Raw genomic sequence first — 22249 nt, forward strand, 5'->3', positions numbered from 1 at the left:
TAGTGTAAATTCGTGTTTGTGGGGGTGAAAAGTTATACTTAGAGCCAGAAAGACCACACAGTTGTCCTTTTTAAAACATTGTGTGGGGTGTTAGGGCGAAGTTGTTGGATATATCACTGGGACCGAGATATTACAACTTCATGTTTATAATCCAAAAGTTACTTTTTTAGCACTTTCATCCTGCAGTGTTTGCAGCTTCTTTATTTGTTCTTCAGCACATTTTAATTTCTTTTTCAGAGTTTCCAACACACTACCTTGTTGGAGATGGGTATATTTCCAGTACTCAAAGTCTCTGAATTATGTGCCATGCAAATTCTTTTGCGAGGAGACAACTCTTCAAGTCTGTCCACTGCTCGCTTTCGAATCTGACGTTTATTGGCACGTAAACTCCGATCAATTATGCCATTTGGCTATTGAACACTACTACAATTCACCACACAATCTGTTCCCTGTACTCATTGCGTGAAACGAGGCACTAAAAAGCTTACATATTTTGCCCTACGATAAAATAAGGGCCATTCCATGTGAATTCAACCAAAAAAGAACCCCTGCTCTCAGATTTTGATGAAAATTGACATATTTAATCCTTCCATGGTGGTGAGAAACTACATTTTTTCTCTAACTTGTCTGGTCTCATTTCTAGAACTTCTCAAACATTCAGTGATTCATCCTTTCTTCTATTCTCAAAGCCTCCAAGTGTGAGCTGCACTGTTTTGGAAACATTATTGTACGTATCTCCCTTATAAGTTATTCAATCTTTTTGAAATTTTACAACAATGTTAACCAATTAACTAGGATCCCCAAAAAAAATTTTCAATATATCACACGTATATTGTTTAGCAGACAATTAAATAAATAAAACATTATTATCTTATTTTTTTGAACCGAAAACATGGTTTACTAATATTTCAATTATCATTGAAAGGGTAAGGTGCAACACTAACACAAGTATTTTTAAAATGAACTTATATGATCTGACTTACTCAGAAATAAAATTGATGGCTTTTTAATTCCTTCTGAAAATATGATAACTTATTTCTGATTTTTTTTTAAAATGGCTACCGGATTTTATATTTTTCAAATTAACTTAACATCTAAGAATCTAGCTTCAAAATATCATTGAAGAAAATGTATAGAGCATAACATTTTAAATAATGTTTTCATGGATGCGCAGAGGGTGAGGCACAGGTGGCGTGCCTCCATCCCTGGAAAATGAAGGCAACCAAAAAGTTCATATTTCACACACATCCTTTTTTATCTCCAGTCACAGTCGTTTGTGTTTATTATTAAAAGGGTATTGCAGGGACATGAAAACTTCATATCGACAGAGTGTTTCTTTCAGGGGGCGACATTATTGTGGAGGAATATGCCTCATTTACACCCCTTTCTGCCACCAAAATAAAAGTCCTGCTGATGTCCATGATTGAAACATGCCCTTATAATTTCTTATATTAGTTTATTTACATTTATTAGGAAAAAGGAACATTTTAAAAAGTAGTTGATATTCTAACTTTTAATACATGGAATGAAATTAATGAGGAATATACTTTGCATTATAACTTGTAGATTTAATCGCTTTGGTGACTTTGATGACAAAAATACTTAGTTCCCTTTGCCATCCACATTCATTTCTTTGCTTACAAATATTCCAAAAATCTATTCCATGACAGTTTGCGAATATTATGGGATTAGTGTTGTTTGTTGCTGTATGCTCAGATGGTATAATAGGAATAATGTTACTACTACGACATTGGGGAGGCTCGTGTGATGCTTTTTATTTTCTTATGTTTGTAGTCATATATTTGGCTAAATTGCAGCATATTTTAATGTTGCTTATTATGTGAATTCGGCATTTTGTGAATGTAATTTGTTCATTTGCACCGATTTTTAAGCCATGCTAGTTGATAGCTGAGGGGCAAGAACTAGCTCCCCTACCACCCACAATCCCCCTCCAATACGCACAGATATATAGGGAGGGGAATAAACAACATTGTAAGAGCAGCCTTATATACAATTTCAGTTGTAATTAAAAAAAAAAAAACTGTTTCACATAGTCAATATGTTTTGAGCACATTCCAAAGATTTTCATTTTGTGACCTTTTTCAACCCAATTTTTCCTCACCTTTGCAGGTGAAATTCTGGTTCCAGTGGCGTCGATTGGGTTCCAAAACTGGGGACAAGGGCAGTTTATTTTCCCTTGGTATATAAGGTTTAGCATAGTGCGGCAGGGGCAAAAGTGGCAGTTGGTGGGGGGCAGTTGCCCGCACCTCGCTCTCCCTAATCGCCGCCACTGTCTGGTTCTGTACAGTCAAAGTACTATGAGGTAGATTTTATTTTACCTACACGGCCCATACTTTGGGATCAAATATCTCCTGTTATTTGTGATTTCTGCACTCGGAAACACATTTTATATTACATCAAAGTCTAAACCTATTGATAAAGAAACTGACGTAATTCTTGAGGGGTATTGTCGGTCAAGGGGCCTGGACATAATCACCCACTCTAATATAAGTAATTATAAGGTTATGCTTTCAATCAAATAATCACTAACATTCATGGACATCCGCAGGATTTTTTTGGTGGGGGAGAGGGGTGTAAGTGAGGAATATTCCCCCATAATTGTGCCGCCCCTGAAAGAAACACTCAGTCGATATGAAGTTATTACGTCCCGGCGATATCCATTTAAGGAATAAACACAAACGACTGTGACAAATAAAATTATATATTTGAAATCCTTAGATCTATCTTAATTTGAAAAATATAAAATCCTGTAGTCATTTTTTTAAAAAAATCAGAAATAAGTTGTCATATTTTCAGAATGAATGAAAAAGCCGTCAATTTTATTTCTGGGTAAGTTAAATCATATAAGTTCAGTACAAAAATGCTTTTGTTGGTGTTGCACCTTTCACTTTCAATGATGATGGAAATTTTAGTAAACCATGTTTTCGGAAAACAAATATTAGAAAATACTACTTTATTAATTTATTAGTGTACTAAAATATAAGTGTGAAATGTTGAAATATTCTTTTCTGGAATCCTTATTGTTTGGTTAACATTGTTGTAAAGTTTAAGAAACATTGAAAAATTTATAAGAGGGATAGAATTATTTCTCCAAGACAGCGAAGCTCATACTTGGGTTGAGTTGAGTTGGTGTTTTAAGTCTAATTTATGCACAGTAAGGCTAAGTCCACTATATGCACAGTAAGGCTAATCGTGTCTGAACCTATGGTTTAACGTGGGATCCGAGCCACTGTGTCATGTCCCTCTACCGGGTATCGAACCCGGGACCCCTTGATTTCAAGACGACGACGCTACCACTGCGCCATCGGGGTGGCCCAGCTCATACTTGGAGGCTATGTGAATGGAAGAAAGGATGAATCACTGAAAGTTCGAGGGGCTATAAATATGAAACCAGACAAGTGAAAAAGAAAGTAGTTTCTCAATATCATGTAAGGATTAAATGTGTCGATTTTCATCAAAATTTGAGATCACAGGTACCATGGTCGGGTTGAATTGACATGAAATGACCGATAAACTTTTCAATTTGAATTTGAATTTGATTTGAAAATTTTGGGTGCGTCAGCACTTAGGCTATTTTGCACCCGTCACATTATACCCCTTATCGTTACAAATAACAACTCTATCGTCGCCTAACTAAAATCATAAAATATTAAAATCTTCTGACTTCCGTTAAAAGCTGAGGCTGTAAACGAGACGAGCACTTAGCACACATAAGGACAAAAAACAGGACAACACACAGAATTATACTGACCATGTGGCCAGTCGCCAGAGCCTCGTTAGTCTGCATTCCAGGGTGTTCTACGTCGAAGTTAGGTTGACTATTGGGTGCACAACGTGGAAGGAGCACCACCCCTTACACCCAGATAAACTTTTCAAATTTACTGAGAAGGAACACAGATTTCTAAGCACTAAAGCCCATATAAAACACGGATTTGAAAAGAAACAAACTTGAAAAAAAAAATTGAAGGCATGTGTTTTTCAACATTTAATAATTTTGTTTCAAAGTCAGGGCTAGAAGTTAGTTGGTGCTTATGTGTGGTTTTACGTTACGCATGGATTCATATATCTCCGAATATTACTACCCTTTTAAGGTCTTTATTCAAAGAGAGCTTCAAATATATTTGATTGTTTTTTCTGTGTCAAAGTAAAGCTCTTCTAGTCAAGTGAATATATCTGCTGGAAAATAAAGAACCAGCATTCTTCACTTTCCGCGGAAGCTTTCGTATGCATTCTTCCGGTGCATTCTTCATGGTTCAATAGACAGGCAGGATGTCTACCAGCAAGGAGGAATGTGCAGGCAATTCTTGGAATTAGGCTTGAATTCCATTCGATGTCAGGTCAAATAGTAAGCAATATAAGCTACAATGGGAACAAGACATTATCGAAAAAAGGGAAATATTATTTTGGGTAAAGGAAATTTATAATAATTACTCATGAAAACAAAAATAATTTTAATTTAATCCTATCTCCTCACGTCTCGATCAGCCCCGCCATTACCATCACCCTCCATCGCCCTCCACCACCCTCCACCGCCCTCACCCTCCGAGATCGCAGTCGCCCTCGCCCTCCACCACCCTCACCCTCCGAGATCGGCCTCGCCCTCGCCCTCCACCGCCCTCACCCTCCGAGATCGCTCTCTCCCTCGCCCTCCACCACCCTCACCCTCCGAGATCGCTCTCGCCCTCGCCCTCCACCGCCCTCACCATCCGACATCGCTCTCTCCCTCGCCCTCCACCACCCTCACCCTCCGAGATCGCAGTCGCCCTCGCCCTCCACCGCCCTCACCCTCCGACATCGCATTCGCCCTCGCCCTCCACCGCCCTCACCCTCCGACATCGCAATCGCCCTCGCCCTCCACCGCCCTCACCCTCCGACATCGCATTCATCCTCGCCCTCCACCGCCCTCACCCTCCGACATCGCAATCGCCCTCCACCGCCCTCACCCTCCGACATCGCATTCTCCCTCGCCCTCCACCGCCCTCACCATCCGACATCGCTCTCTCCCTCGCCCTCCACCACCCTCACCCTCCGAGATCGCAGTCGCCCTCGCCCTCCACCGCCCTCACCCTCCGACATCGCATTCGCCCTCGCCCTCCACCGCCCTCACCCTCCGACATCGCAATCGCCCTCGCCCTCCACCGCCCTCACCCTCCGACATCGCATTCATCCTCGCCCTCCACCGCCCTCACCCTCCGACATCGCAATCGCCCTCCACCGCCCTCACCCTCCGACATCGCATTCTCCCTCGCCCTCCACCGCCCTCACCCTCCGACATCGCAATCGCCCTCGCCCTCGCCCTCCACCGCCCTCACCCTCCGACATCGCAATCGCCCTCGCCCTCCACCGCCCTCACCCTCCGACATCGCATTCATCCTCGCCCTCCACCGCCCTCACCCTCCGACATCGCAATCGCCCTCGCCCTCCACCGCCCTCACCCTCCGACATCGCAATCGCCCTCGCCCTCCACCGCCCTCACCCTCCGAGATCGCAATCGCCCTCGCCCTCCACCGCCCTCACCCTCACAAGTCTTCCGGAGGGTGAGGGTGAGGTCTGCCCTCACGAGGGTCGCCCTCCGGAGGGTGAACACCTCTGATCTAGACTGGCACCGTGTTGTGCGTATTTCCAAACTTCAAAGTATGGGAGAGGCGGAAGATTAAGAATATAGACACACGAGGAATTGTGTTTGCCTGAAATTAATTAATATGTCTACCGCCAGATGGTTCTGGTGTGCAAGCACATGATTCCGTCACAGCCATTGTCTCCAAATGCCACAAACGTCTTTTGTTAACAAGTAGAACAATGTTATCAGCGTTTTCTAACAAAGGACTTTCGCCTGTTGGCTTGTTTAAAATTCGGCTGAGGTTTGACGAAGCGGGTTGCCAGACCGTGTACTTTTTTTTTAACCCCGTTCAGTGTATTTCACAGAATGGAACGTACCCGAAATTGTAGTACAGAAACGTCGCAGTGCGGCAAATATTTGTAAGGGAAGATGGATTATAATTACGAGATTAAACAGCACCGAATGAAAACTTGCTGTGTGTAATTTGAAGCTCATCTCGACTTCTGTCGTCTTTTCTGTACATTGCATTTCCTCCCCCACCCCGCGGGATCGTTTTGGCCTTATTAAGAAACTTCGATATTGTGCCAGAACTCAGGGATTCGGAACTAAGGTCCTCTGTAGATTTTACGCTCGTTTAATGAGTGTTTCGTCTTCAAGATGGCGCTCGCTGTTTACTTAGCCAAGTTCCATGGAAGTCAGAGCCATCTTACGGCCCATTCTGCAAGCAAGGAAAGAAATATAAAGGGGGAAAGGTAATATTTGTCAAGGACCCGCAAATCTCCCGGAAGCGATGCTGGCTGCCACAATCTAGTTTGAGCGTGCAATAAGGCAGTATTTACACAATATATTGAAGTGAATTCACTTCTCGTAGCTTTTAATTATGTAAGAAAATATACATTACTGGCTGATTAGCCGGCGTTGCCCGGGTATTTATTTATCCCAATCTTGTACAGGAAAATAATGAATTCTAACTATAGTGTAAAATGTAACTAATTTTAAATGTGATCGTGAATGTCACCAATTAGCTTAGCGACTCCGAAAACTATGGATTCGACACTAATCTAGGTCATTTGTGGCATTCTATTTTTCACCCCCTCTCACCCCCCATGCCGATAGGTGATGAACCTGGAGTTGAACCGCATTGGGAGTGTCACGAAAACTATGGATTCCATTCGCAACACAGTCTGAACCCGAGAAACACTATCGTTGTGCGGATTGCATAGAGTTAGGGATGTCTGTTTGTGCGGAATTTAATATCGGTGGTTCTCGATTATTTTTACATGTCACATCTTCCCGCTCCACCCCTAGGGGTGCCAGGGGGTCTTACCCCCACAGTATTTATTTCCAGATTGCAAGTGATACGTGTACCAAGTTTGGTTGAAATTGCTCCAGGCGTTCGGACATCAAAACAAACAACTAATCTCAGTAACATTTTTCTCGTTGGTGCGTCGATTCGACGCTACAGCTGTTAAAAAAAGACAGTTTATGCCGCCTGGGTGTAGGCAACCCAACACAACATTTGATCGTATCTGTGACGTCATTTCCTGCAGCGAAACACCGTACGGCAGGGTTGCAAGGAACACACAAATTTTGTGAAAATTGACAAACTACCAACCACATGATTAGGTGTAAAACGAATCGAGAAACGCGTCCAGTAGACCGAACATCATAGCCAACCAGACAGAAGATCAGCAGTCATCTCAGGGGAAGGGGGAAGTGAACCAACGATATGAGAAATGGTAAAAATGTATTCAAAATGAAGTGTCAATATAGGATTTTGTCTCAGCCTACATGTCAAATATCAGCAACAACAACAATACATTTTATTGGACTTACAGCTTACATGTGGCTGTTTACACCCAGCTATATGTCAAATATTTGCAAATCTCGTTGCAAGGTTGATATCTACAGGTTTGTGTCCAGATGTCTTGTGGTACTTTTGTGCTGATAACGGAAGTATCCACGGTTCACGTTGTTACATTACGGCTAAAACACGTACAACCACAGTAAGAATCTAATGATGAATCAGTAGCGAATATACTGCCCCGTTCATAGTTGAAACTATTACATGTGTATCCGGTGCATAGATAAACACAGTCGTCGGACAGCTTGTACAGAGTGTCCGAAAAGTCACGCAACCCGGTGTTTACGACCGTATAACGGAATAGCGAAACGGAATGAGAAGAAACGCTTTCTGCCAAGAGAATGCCCTGTATATTGGGAAAATTTAGAGAGACAAACATATGTAAGAACATGCATGTTTTAATAACAAATAAGCAAAGTGTTGCCAAAGGCGGAAAAAAAATATTTGCAAATCGTGTATATTGATGCACAGAACTCACTGAGGTAAATTATTGCAACATTTCACAATACCAACGAACAATTTGGATGGCCATCTAATGAATTTGACAGAAAAAGAACTTTGACGAAGTTTCAAAAACATTGCAGAAGGGAATAAATGGGCTGTTCCAAAAATCGATGTTTTCACAATATTACGAGGGACACTGGCAACACTGTTGGTGTCACGTGTCACTAACAGACGTGTTTCACCTCAGGCTATCACACTAAGGCACTTTTAACGACAAAGGAGAAAGTTGGTTATTCTCGAACATATGCAATAAATTACATACACCTTGCAACCCTGAAATGTGGTTTCAATTGGATAGGTACAGATGGGGGACAAAATAATACGAACACCTGTGAAAAAGTATGCCACATTTCACACCAGCAGTACAGCAGCACCACCTGGCACTGAAGTCTGCCACCTAGTGGTCGTGAAGGGGAAGGTATTAGTCTGTCAACTGCAGTCATTGGTGGTGCATGCGTGTATCGTACGCTCTCAAGAGACGCTGCAATATCAGACCTGACAGAGTTACAAAGAGGCATGATTGTTGGAGCACGTTCAGCTGGAGCCACGGTGATGGAAACCGCAAACCCTGTGGATTGTGCAAGGAACACAGTATCAGCCGTTATGACAGCGTACACAACACCAGGTAAGATGGCGTCTTCAAAGCACAACAGTGGACGAAATACAAAGCTTGTTGCTCGGGATAGGAGGGTGTTGAAGCGCATAGTGGCCCGAAAGCACAAGCAATCGTTATCTGAGATAACATCTGAAATGAACAAGCATCTTCAGGACCCCATTTCAACCAAAACTGTCAAAAGGGAACTCCATGCTGCAAACATTCATGGCAGAGTGGCAATTCGTAAGACCTTGGTGACATCACGTAATGCTGTCAAGCGACGCCAATGGCGCAGAGCTCACAGAATTTGGTCCCCACGGCAGTGGCAACAAGTCATCTGGTCTGATGAATCAACATTCACGTTATTTCAGACCACCTGGCGCGTTTATGTGTGGAGAACGCCACGAGATGCGTTTCATCCTGACTGCCTCTTGCCGACTGTGAAGCATGGAGGTGGGTCCATTATGGTATGGGGTGCGATATCTTAGCACGGTGTGGGTCAACTTGTTTTTCTGCATGGGAAGATCAACGCCAATCATTATCGGAGCATTATGGGGGATCATCTCCATCCTTTTGTCCAGATTTTATATCCTGGGGAGCGGCCGCTTTTTCAAGACGACAACGCTCCTATCCACACTACTGGGTCTGTCCAAACATGGTTCGAAGAACATGACGATGACGTAGGACATCTTGAATGGCCCCCACAGTCTCCTGACTTGAACATTATAAAACATTTGTGGCGATATTCGGAGTCCAAACTGCATGCTCGAAGTCCTCCTCCAGCCACTCTTTCGGAATTGGAGACTGCTCTGGAGGAAGAATGGCTCCATATTCCCTTAAACATTGTGCATGACCTCTATGCGTCCATCCCACGTCGCATACAAAGTGTACTTCAGTCACAGGGTGGTCCAACCCCATATTAATAAAGATTTTCTATAATTTCACAGGTGTTCGTATTATTTTGTCCCCCATCTGTATGTCAACAGCCAAAATTCCAGGCATTGGTCGACAGAAAACCCACATCAGTTGCATGAACTACCCTTGCACTCTCCGAAAATCGGTGGATGGTGTGGAATATCGCGACGTCGTATTGTGGGACCGTTATTATTTGAGACAACAGTGGATACTGCTGTGTACGGGGATCTCATAATGCAATTCGTTGCTCTCCTGGAAGAAGACGAACGTGATGTTTGGCTACAACAGGATGGAGCAACTTGCCATACATCTGATGAATCTCTTCGTATGCTGAGAGAAATTTTTGGTGATCGTCTAATATCCAAGGATTTATGGCCCAGTCGCCCGCCCGATTTAACATCTGGAGATTTTTTTCTGTGGGGTTACTTAAAGGGGAAAGTATACCAAACGGGACCCAGAACATTGGAGGAGCTGAAACGAAACATTACACAGGAAATTAATAATATCGGTGCTGCAACCCTCAGGAAGGTATCTGAGAACATGATCAAGCGAACCAACTTATGTATCCAAGAAAATGGTGGACACTTCGAACATTTGCTTTAATTTGTAGTGATACCCACATTTCAGGGTTGCAAGGTGTATGTAATTTATTGCATATGTTCGAGAATAACCAACTTTCTCCTTTGTCGTTAAAAGTGCCTTAGTGTGATAGCCTGAGGTGAAACACGTCTGTTAGTGACATGTGACACCAACAGTGTTGCCAGTGTCCCTCGTAATATTGTGAAAACATCGATTTTTGGAACAGCCCATTTATTCCCTTCTGCAATGTTTTTGAAACTTCGTCAAAGTTCTTTTTCTGTCAAATTCATTAGATGGCCATCCAAATTGTTCGTTGGTATTGTGAAATGTTGCAATAATTTACCTCAGTGAGTTCTGTGCATCAATATACACGATTTGCAAATATTTTTTTTCCGCCTTTGGCAACACTTTGCTTATTTGTTATTAAAACATGCATGTTCTTACATATGTTTGTCTCTCTAAATTTTCCCAATATACAGGGCATTCTCTTGGCAGAAAGCGTTTCTTCTCATTCCGTTTCGCTATTCCGTTATACGGTCGTAAACACCGGGTTGCGTGACTTTTCGGACACTCTGTAGTACTACTACTTATATCCCTGTATTTTCAACCATTTTTGTCACTTGCCTCATAATGCCCTGAATATACATTATATTATGTGTTGCTTACCTCAGGAATTTTGAGTTCTTTTATTTCTATTTTGTCATCTGTTCAGTGTGTCACAGACAACTAGTATCAGAAGGACGAAGTGGATAGACTAAATTGTAGATGCCAACTTGGTAACTAGATTTGCAAATATTTGAAATGTAAGCTGAGACAAAATTCGTAATGACCACTTCCACTTGAATTCTGTTTTCTTTCTACCAGTTTTCGTGTCGTTTGTTTACTTCCTGTTAGGTTAAAGAACGTGTTTTCTCGTGTTTTTTTTTACGGTACATAATGTGGCTGATTGTAGCTGTCATTTTTGACAGAATATGAGTGTTTTGGCAACCCTGGAACGCATCGCTTCACGACGGGATATGACGTCACAAATACAATCAAATGTTGTGTGTGGTTGCCAGCATTCAGGCGTCAAAACGGGCTTTTTTGAACGACTGTAGCGCCGAAATGATGCACCAACGAGAGAAATGTTACTGAGAAATGTTGTTTGTTTTGATGTCCTCTATACGTTTCCGTGGTCCGTGGGCGCCATTAAAATGACACCCTGTATATAGAGATTGAAAAGAGGGTTGAGATGCATATTTTGGTAATGTATGGTATAGGGTGTCTGCAAAAACCGAGTGCCTGAAAATTTAGGGAGAATATTCTACGACCACGGTCGGTTTATAGCAACACGAATGTAGAAATGGATTATTACTGACTTACAAACGCAGGTAGGCGTTCTAAACAAAGAACATATATGGCGACACAAACCTAACCTATATACACGTACATTGGAATATAAAGAAAGTACATAAAGAGAGAAAGAGAGAAAATCAGATAGAGGGAAGAAAAAGGGAAAGTGTGAAAACATGGAAAAGTGGAAAGCCTGCAACAGACTAGAAAAAGAGGAAAGAAAGATGCAAGAGAGGGGGAAACAGAGGGAGAGAGAGGGAGAGAGAAGAACGAAAAAGAAGACAAAAATAAGAAAATATAATAATGAAATGGAAAATAGCATTGTTGAAACACATAATACTACATTTCAAACCAACGCATCTAAAGGGAAGGGGATGAAATAGCAGGACAAAACTACTGTAAACGCCTTTCTTGTGAATCCTGCAACGGGTATACAAAACTAAGAACCTTAACATAAACTTCACGCACACACTGTTTCAAATATCAGAAAGTACACAGCAAAATTTCGAACCCCGTTCTGACGTCAATGCTTGCGCAAGCATGTAGGTCACCACTGGATAGTTTACGACCAATAAACACGTTCCTGGCGACCGGGAGTGGATTGGTTTTGGAAGCTCCGACAGGGACAAAAAAGCAATACCGAACACGTCCGACGATCCTGTGTGATTTTGCTAATTAGAATCATCCTAATTAATTCCCAGGAAAACAAGTCACGCACGGGAAGAGCCCTGCGTGTTGAAGGTCTCTCTCTCTGCAGCTGTTACAATGTCATGTCATCGAATTAGTCAACCTAACACAGTTTAAAGAAGAACTATTGTTCTACGAGACGTGGGCTGAATTGTCCGATAGCTACGTGCATAGGAGTATCATATTTATCACGAATTATTTAAGCGCTTCCCTGCTAAACACATTTATAATTGGAATTTATCCCTATTACTCTGTATTTATCGTGCAAATAACCGATCAAATAAGTTTTTACATGTATGAGGGTAGATCAAAAAGTTTTTACTTTTAGGTAGAAGAAAGATGGCGACAAGAGCTTGACACCCACTAAGACGCGGAGAGACACGGCAACAGAACGCAACAGACTCGTTTCCGGAGTCTCAGTGGCCGATAACTTTTAAGATAACCTGCAGAATTAGGCACGGAAATTCCCGCTTCGGTTCCCCGCGTCTCCCTGTAGTGGGCGTTACACCATTTGATTTCAATAGAAGCAGACACAGAAGTTCTGTTGCCGCGTCTCAGTGGGCGTTAAGCTTCAAGCTTTCCTCCGTTCATTGCACCGTGCCATGAAGACACATAGAGGGTGTTGGATAGGGCCCACATTATCGATCTCAGATATACTGGAGGTGTTGTTATCAGCACCACGGCCCAGCTACCTCTATCCCCAAGGATTATCTGCAATGAAATCTCGGAATTTGAAGCCCATGGAAACCGATAAATTTGCACAGTGCAAAAAGGATAAATCCTGAATGGATGTGTTCACACATCAAAATTTATAAATTTGTTGCCAATGATGCAATTCTTCATAATATATGTAGCTGTGGTTGATTGAACGCCAACAGAATTTATGATTGTTGTTGTTTTATGTCTCCAAGTATTTTATGTCGGTATGCTGTCTGACTACCACGCGGGAACCAAGGTTCAATACCCGGGGTGAGTGATTTCCAGCATGGAGCGGCTCTGAGGTTCACCCAGCCTCAAATAAATGGGAGCAACTCGGCAGGGGGTTGAAGGTGGCCCATGCGGATCATACCACCTCCCCAAAATGACTGAGCTTGTGAATGTGTGGGCGCACATTCCTTCACGGCTTGTTGGAATGTGCAAGGCTTAGCACCTAAAAAAATAAATAAAAAATAAATAAAAAAACCTTTACAATATCTTGTGGGGAGGGCAACAGAGGTTTTACTCTTAGGCATTATGGACATCCTTAATCATAAGAACAGTAATTCACTGACTAGGAAATGTGATAAAGAAATGTACATAACATTACAGTAATGTGGATGACGAAAGCGCTCTTAGTGCTACTTACAGAAGGAAAAGGACTTACCTTTTTTTGTAGTCCTTTCGTGCTTTTAGCTCCAAGGTATTCTGAAATGAAACGGATAAAGTTTCAATTATGGCCAGTTATTTTGCACACACACACACATTATACAGAATGTACAGGGTGATTCAAAAGTCTCTTAACACTCACCATAAAATGTAAAGGAGTTAGGCTTGGTGCAATTGGTCATGATAGAAACAGCTTAGGCCTAGGGGAGCCTTATTGGTGTGTTCCAAGGGGATGTCCGCCATATTGATGGTCGCCATGTTGAATTCAACGCAAGAGTTTTAAATGGGAAGGGGGTAATGTGAAATATTAAATCAGGCTAGAATTTCACGAGAAATGCAATGGTGATGTTTTTTTCGACGTATCTTTAACCAGTAAAAAGTTATGACTGCGTGATTGTAACAAATGACTCATTTTCCAGGTGTGAGTAATGTCACGGTCGGATTGACCATTACTGGTTTTGGTAATATGTTAATTAATTGCTGGCCGGCTACAAGGTGTAGGGTTAAGTAATATGTTTCCATGAGTGTACTTTTATGTTATTTCTGCATGTAAGTGTATGTGCTTATTGGATTGTGCTTTGCTGGATATTAGATTCCCCTGTTTTTTATCTCCCCGGTTGGGGGAGCTAGCTGTCTTTCAAAAGACCGTTGCAGTGGAATTTTCTAACGCTACGGGGTCCACGTCCACGGACGTTTACCCCGACTATAAAAAGAGCCAGTGGGCTCTAGCAAAAAAACAGTGTTTCCCCATCGATCGACGAAAGAGGAACGTCTCCTCAAGTTTAGTCCACTTATGGTGGCTAGACTGGATATAATAATGTAGCATTTGGTTAAGCCAACCCCTGTTGCTGTCCCAAGTCCCCTTTTAGAAAAAGCTTTGATTATGTGGATATTTCCGTATTTAATAATTGATGCCGAAAAGAAGGAGTGAAGGCGTAAGGAAACGCATTTGTAATGAACGGAATATCATTTAAGCTGAGGATAGGCCCGCAGAGATAGTTATGCTAACTCTGCGGTAAAGGAAGTGCTGATGGTTAAGCCATAGGTGCGCAATTATATTGATTTAGAGATTTGTTAATTTTGTCTATGCAGACACACATGGAAAAGCTATGTAAAATATGTATATATATAACTACGTATAATAAACCAATATATCCTACTAGAATGTTATAATTTCAAGAACTACGGTACTGTCCATTTAACAACCTGTATATTCACTTGCTGTACATGTGTAAACGAACCAGGGACATACAAATATAAATTATTGTGTGAACCCCCCCCCCTTTTGTAATTCCGGCGCAAATATAATCTGCTCGCTTGGCACCCAGGGTGAGGTGAAAGGAGAGATTGAAGGATTAAAGTAGGAAGAAATCCAGAGGGCCGGATAGAAACGAGGGTTAAGGTGGCCGAACTTTCACAGTAAACAGTGCCAGAATGATCCTAACGCATCGAGATCGTGCTGCTGTCTGGGGAGAGAACGTTCCTGGAGACAGGATCAGTCAACGTCATCCACCGACGCATTAGGAGTATTCTGGAACTGTTTTCTTATACGTGGAAAATGAGACCTTTGCTACAATTTGGATACGGGTCTATTATACAAAGTCTAAATACAGAGTAACCAGACATTTTATCGGCTTTTAGTGATCGATTTCGTACGTGTTCTCTTTAGAAAGTATCTTCCCTATATTCATGGGCGCCGTCAGGAACTTTTACAGGGAGGGGCAAACTCAGGGAAACCTAAGAAACACTGTAATTTATGAGACACTAAAAGCAAAGCTAAATATTTGAACACATCATAAATAGCTATATGATCAGTTATCACTTCCTTCACTTGTAGAAGGCGACACAACACAGACAGTGGCGGCGATTTGGTTCCGAAACGGGGGGCAATGACAGAAAGAAAATATGTATATAAAGGCGGGAACCCCCGAAGTACGCCCGCCTCCATCCGCATACATTCGAGGGTATGCGCTTATGTTCAGGTGCCTTTTAATAAACCAGGACGTCAGTTTTTCTGAATTTATAAGGTTCCCCCGCCTCTATTCTCTTTTCTTTTCTGTTTATTATTCAAAATACACAATAATAATAATTATTATAATAAAAACATGGTAGTACAATATTGTTTTTAAAATTTTACACACTTGGATTTATGTTTACCCATTCTGGGAGCCAGCTAATTTTGTTAAACTAAATATATGCTTACAGGCCGAAACCAAGTGTTAGGTAATAATGAAAATCTAATTATTGATAACAACTCGTTTGGACCAGTTTCCAAATTCAAATACTTAGGAGTAATATTAACAAATGAAAATTATATTACAGAGGAAATAAAAAGTAGGCTTAATTCAGGAAATGTATGTTACTTCTCTCTTCATAAACTTTTGTCTTCTCGTTTAATATCTAAGAAACTAAAAGTTAAAATATACAAAACAGTAATTTTGCCTGTAGTATTATATGGATGTGAAACTTGGTCCCTTACATTGAAAGAGGAACATAAATTGAAAGTATTTGAAAATAAGATCCTTAGGAAAATATTTGGACCTAAAAGGGATGAGGAGACAGGTGAGTGGAGAAGGTTACATAATTTAGAACTACATAATTTGTATTCATGTCAAGATATTATTAGAATAATTAAATCAAGAAGACTTAGGTGGGCAGGCCATGTGGCACGAATGGGAGAAGAAAGAGGAGTTCACAGGATTCTTGTTGGGAAACCTGATGGTAAGAGACCTGTAGGAAGGCCAAGACGAAGATGGAGGGACAACGTTGAGATAGACCTAAAGGAAATCGGTAGGGATGGAAAAGAGTATATAGATCTTGCTCAAGATAGGGACAGATGGAAGGCCTGTATTGCTCCAGCCATGAACCTTCGGGTTTAAGAAGGCTAGAGATAGAGTTAGTTAGTTGGTTAGTTAGCTAATTTTGTTAAGATACTTTTAAAAATATCATGAATACAGTTTAAAGACAGTTTGCTGTGTTATTCAATACAAGGAAAGTTAACTAAATTTTGGGTACTTTAGTATTATACGGACTACCTTCAATTAGTACGCTATACGTACCTAACCTGACTCAACCTAACCTAACCTTCATATCTAATTATAAATGTGTTTTTAGCGCGAAGCGCTTAAACAATGCGTGATAAATATGATACTCCTATGCACGTAGCTATCGGACAATTCAGCCCACGTCTCGTAGTACAATACTTCTTCTTAAAACCGTGTTGGTTTGACTAATTCGGTGACATGACATTGTAACAGCTGCGGGGACTTGATTAATTTAATAGAGTTTCATTGTAATTAGTATATTATTATTAATTAGAAGTTATTAAGTGAAGAGTTAGTAATAATGAGTTATTTATATATTGGTTTATATTATTTTCTTTTTGATTCCTGAATTTAGTTATGCGTGAATTGTTATATGTTGCACGTAAGTAGTACGATAAAGCCGCTTCACAAACATCAAGTGGGTCTCAGTGTTGCCAACTCACCCCAAGAAAATTTCACCATATGATATTTTACAGGCGAAGCTAATCTACAAATAGGAGTTGGCAACACTGAGACCCACTTGATGTTTGTGAAGCGGCTTTATCGTACTACTTACGTACTTTGAAATGTGCGTTATATTTAACACTGTTTCTTGATAATAATAATAATAATAAATCTTGGGGGAATGACAGTTGGTGAGCGGCAAAAGTGGCCAAAAGTGGCGGGGCAACTTCTCTACAGACTCTCCTAATTGTAGCCACTGAACACAGCTATTCCCGGATCGAAAACTGGAGACACCTGGGCTATGTGCCAAATAAGTCAATCACTCTAGAATAAAAGTTGCCGACGAAGGTACTCTACACTTTCTGATAGGTAATTTTTACGTTACTGTTGCCGTGAAGTGCAGCGTTTGAATTCGAATTGAAAAGTTTTGGGTGCGTCAGCGCTTAGGCTATTTTGCACCCGTCACATGATACGGGGTCCAGCCCGTTACCGTAACTAAAATAACTGTAATGTCGTTAGCTAAAACATTCTGATTTCGTTTAAAAGCAGAGGCTGTAAAGGTGCACTCAGCTCACATAAGGACAAAACACAGACACCAGAGCCTCGTTAGTCTGCAAAATGCAGTCCAGAAGTGACATTGACAATTGGGTGTCCCACGTGGAAGCGCCACCCCTCACCATATCAGTGTGCTCACAAATTTGTTGAACTCGAACCTTGTCTCTGTAAATTTGCTGTCAGCATTTTCCCTGTCTTGCAGAATCAAAAACGAACATTCAGGAAAAAGACAGGGAGGGACAAATGCCTCCCCTGCCCTTATGTAACGGCGCCTATGTCTATATTACCTGTGAATTTAACACATCTCTCGATCTCTACATCTTTGGATCCTGCAGATAATGTACGCGCTTGGGTAAAGTTATCTTCGAACTTCGTTAAGGGCTTGTTCGAGACTGGAGTGGATATTTAAAAAAAGGGTGGTTATTGGTTTGAATATAATTATGCACTGGAGTCCTGCTAACAACATTACATTACCCATCTCATATGCATTATTAGATTATTTTGCATTGCAAAAGGGGGAGTCACATTTCCTTGTTAAGTGAAGACCCTTTGATGTAGTTTTTAAAGATTTTCTTTGGAAATGAAAAACGTAAGTAAGGCTCTTTTAAACAGTAAGCTTGGCGATCATTGTAGAGAAGAGATGTGCTCAGTGCGCTAATTTAAAATTTTCTAGCGAGGGGAAATTTCCAGTATCTATTCTTGATGCACAGGTGGTCAGTCGGTGAAGAGGTCTGTCTGCCACGCGGGAGACCCGGGTTCGATTCCTGGGGCGGGTAATTTCATATGTGGATTTTACCAGCTACGGTTCCGTAGTTCTAATAATTTTGTACTCGGTTAGAAAGAGGGGGTGTAAAGGCAGGCGGAGCGTGTTGCTGAGCACATACCTCCACGACTTGTATGGGGCCTTCTTCATGTAACATCACGGCATGTTGCTCCCCAATGGAGCTGTGATAGAGTCGTCGCCTTGTAATCAAGGGGTCCCGGGTTCGATACCCAGTGGAGGCACATAGTAGTTCGGATCCCACATTAGACTGTAGGACAAGTCCCGATTAGCCTTAACGTTCATAAAGTGAACTTAAAACACCAACTCAATTAATCACGGCACGTTGAAATGTGAAGGGGGTAGCTTCACTCAGTACAGTCCCCACCTCCCCGACCAATAAACGCGTGAGAGGGGTAGTGAATGCTCCGCCCACTCGCTTTCTCCCCTTCTGTACCATTATGCGCGGCACTGCTTCACAGATTCCTGGAACAGAGTATAATTGATATTAAGATTCATGCCTTTACATACGCAGCTCACGGTGCATAACCAATCTTGCATGTGGATTTAACTGGAATGCTGGTATAAACAGATTGACGCTCTTATTTCATGGCAAGGTAGGGCGTTACTTTTAGATGCAAACTATCGTTAACAGAAACGCGTTACTCTTGGAATCAAAGTAAGGTAGCTAACGGTTAACGCCTTAAATTATTTAGAAAACTCAACTCTCCTACACAAAATTATGTATTTAGTTTGTTTTCATAAATATTTTAACTTCTTGTATTGATTATATCGGATGAAGATGGGATCGAGATTTTGCTTTTAAGGACATGCGAGACAGTTTCCGCTCGGCTTTTCCCTCCGAGTCAGTGTTGCCAACTTAGCTCTCTTGGAGCCAAATCTAGCTCTTTCGTGCACTTCTTTGCCTGTGAACTGGAGCACCCGCCCCGTGCCTCACTATGATACCATCACTGGTTCCGGCCCACATAGAGCAACTTTTGCTATGATTATACATTTTGCACGTCACGTGATATTGTTATATTGGCTGCGTCGCCTCACCTCACCCCCTCTTACATCCCCAGCTACTTTTTTATAGCGTCGTGTTGACGTGAAATTGGCATAATATTGTTATTAGGGAATCCATTATTTTCGATTTCGTACGCCCATGAGATGGGTGATGCCGCCGGATCTAGATGGTGAAAACTAAGAAATTGTCATCAATTTAGAGTTAACTGTAATAGCAGCGCCCCATCCCTTTGACAACTAACATTACTCTAGGAAGAACTTGGTAAATCTAGCTCCTTGAAAGTCAGTTTTAACTCCATTTAAGGTGAAATTTAGCTCTTTTATGCGCACCAGGTTTGGCAACACTGCCAGGAGGCAAGTAGAAATGCATTGGGCATATGGGAGTATTTTTTGATTTGTTCTCTTGGGAACATCAAACTTCCGATGGAATAGAAAATGATATCAACGGGAAGAGGGCAGTTTGAAGAAGTGATTGTCATGCAGGAAAGTCGAAACTCGCATTTGATTAGCCGTAACTTGATGTTGAAGTTGATTCTCCATAAGGAATGCATGGGATTCCGAAAATTCTTATTCGTCATATTTTTTACAGGTCGTATCTAGCTTAATAATCAACTTTGAAAAACGCTTCGGCCTGCCACATGTGGAGAAATTCATACTCTCTTGTACTCCCACGTTTTTCTTCAGTAGCATTGCTCATTCTGACGATATTCAAATAAATGCACACATGGTGCGTAACTGTATCTCCTCACCTTAAGAGTGACACGGATCCTTATTACTAAGGCTAGGATTTTTATGACTTAGCATATTTTTTGTGGTAAGGGTGATGTGTTCCCCAAACATATAGAAATTCGTATTGTGAAGAAACTAAAAAAAATATGTGCTTTTTAAGGGCATATTTTGGCATATTTGGCCATTTCTGCGTGATGGAGCATATTTTGATGGATTTTTGCTAAAAAAGGTAAAATGCTCCCCTATGCTTAGCATGACGCCATGAAGGCGTATAGGGGGTGTGGGGGTCATGATCCGGTCATGAGTGGGGGTGATGTGATCAGCATCACGCCCCTGGCCGCCTTTACCCCCCAGGGTTTCCCCAGGTACCCATGTTATTCTACGCTGGGTGGACGCCGGGGCCGCTTCCAACGTTAGAAAAGTTCCCGGACTTGAACCGGCCGGGGATCGAACCCGGGACCTTGAGCATGGTAGAGCGTTACCGACTGAGCCACCGCGGCCTGGATTTTCGGTCATATTCAGCATATTTTTGCATTTTCAAGAAATATACAGGCATTTTCGGAGCGGATTCTTTCTTACTCCCATTTTTACTTGAGAGTTTTTTCCCTTTGGACTGTAGCAAAAACTTTTTCATTTTTATTTGAAAATTTAGAGAAAGTATTCATTGCGCATTGCAACTCAGGGTCCATAAAGTGAACTAAAGATGTGAAAATTGACACGTTCTTTAGTCAAAAGAACATGATTTAACTAAAAAAGCAAATAATAAGTTCACATGAAAGACTCGAAAGCATTCGCGTGATGCCTCTCAGGGTATGGGGTAATATCTCTCTGTTAGTTCGTCAAATAAAAATCAAAGTTAAGGTTGCACTAAGAAAAAGGAAGTCTATTTTACTTCTTTGCAAACTAAATACTTATATGCCTAACATAGAATCCATGTCACTCAAATAAATTAAACTTCTTATAATTCAACTTGATCACTCTATTCAAAAACCGAGCTTTTTCTTCTTCTTCTTCTTTTTATCCCTGTCAGCATTATCTTGTCGACTTTGGACATCGTTATTGTTTTTTATTTGTTTTAATGTTTTCTTCTAAAGTTGATAGTTAGTCTCACAAATTAATGGGAATCACAAATATATAACCATTATTATAAATAATTCACTTTTTTTTGTCCATTTTGCTGTTTCTTAAAAATCACTTTATATGTCAAGTCTACATTTTCGAGAATATGCATACAGCATCCATATTAATGAAGGGGATAAATCTGTTAAAATGGATAAGAGTGATATTGGAAATGGAATTTATAAACGTTGTAAACCTTTGTAGAGTATGATTTGTTGATCTGAATAGATTGGACATTCTAGAATTAAATGTTGAGCATCAGGATTATTATTGCCACATTTACAATTTTCTTGAGTTTTAATTTTTATTTTTGTTAAATGTGCTGGTGTACGTAAGTGTCCTGTTCTTAATATATTAATAAAAACTATGACTTGTCGTGGGAGTGTGTATGAATTGAAACCGAGCACGAACTTCCAAAATCAAGACAAAACACACTTGTAATTGCCATGGCAACAGCTCTTAACAAGAGAAGTATATCCAGGTTAGTCACTATCCTGACATTATCAGTGATAGGTAAATTACAGAAATTAAGATTAAAGAACAATAAACATTGTACAAGAGAGAAGATAATTAATAACAATAAATATTAGTGCAATGGGAAAGGACGTGTCAAAATATCTCAGCATTTAGATATTCATGTTTGAAACAGTCCAGTTATAAGGGCATATTTTTAAAATTATAGGGCATATTTTGTAAAATTTTAGGTCATAAGAGCATATTTTATTTTGCATATTTTGGTGATTTTTAAGGCATAAAAATCCTAGTACTAGTGATTACTAACGAGATTATGCCAAATTTCTTAGGGATCAACTGCTAAATAAGAAGGCCTTCTCCCAATACAACATTCCTGAGCACGTCACTGATCAATATCCCCATAAATCAGTTTCTCTATACCAGGGATGAGAATAGGCGCCGCTAGACAATGCATTGTCTAAAAGGTCAAGCAAATGTCACCGGCTGACAAGAGGCGCCGACCCCTTTGGCATTTCACCAGATTTCGAAACCCTGGCCGATTTTTTTTTCATTTACCGGAAGACTCAACCGCCCGGAAACAAAGGACGTTCCACTTTTGGAGTTCGACTTGCGCGCTACGTCCTTGAAACTCTTCCATTTTTATCTTAGGGAAAGTTAGTTCCCTTGTTACGCGAGT

General features: G+C 41.0%; 1 protein-coding gene across 2 annotated transcripts in view; it reads right to left on the reverse strand.

Moving 5' to 3' along the window:
• Positions 1-22249, reverse strand: part of Unc-76 (fasciculation and elongation protein Unc-76) — a 528078-nt gene that overhangs the window by 323041 nt on the left and 182788 nt on the right. For both annotated transcript variants that reach the window (XM_083114105.1, XM_083114104.1), the window contains exon 3: positions 13421-13461. The gene's annotated coding sequence lies outside the window, so the exon portion shown is untranslated. The remainder of the gene's footprint in view (positions 1-13420; positions 13462-22249) is intronic.

This window comes from Lepisma saccharinum, chromosome 28 (assembly GCF_977018435.1).
Source record: "Lepisma saccharinum chromosome 28, izLepSacc3.1, whole genome shotgun sequence".
Lineage (NCBI taxonomy): Eukaryota > Metazoa > Arthropoda > Insecta > Zygentoma > Lepismatidae > Lepisma > Lepisma saccharinum.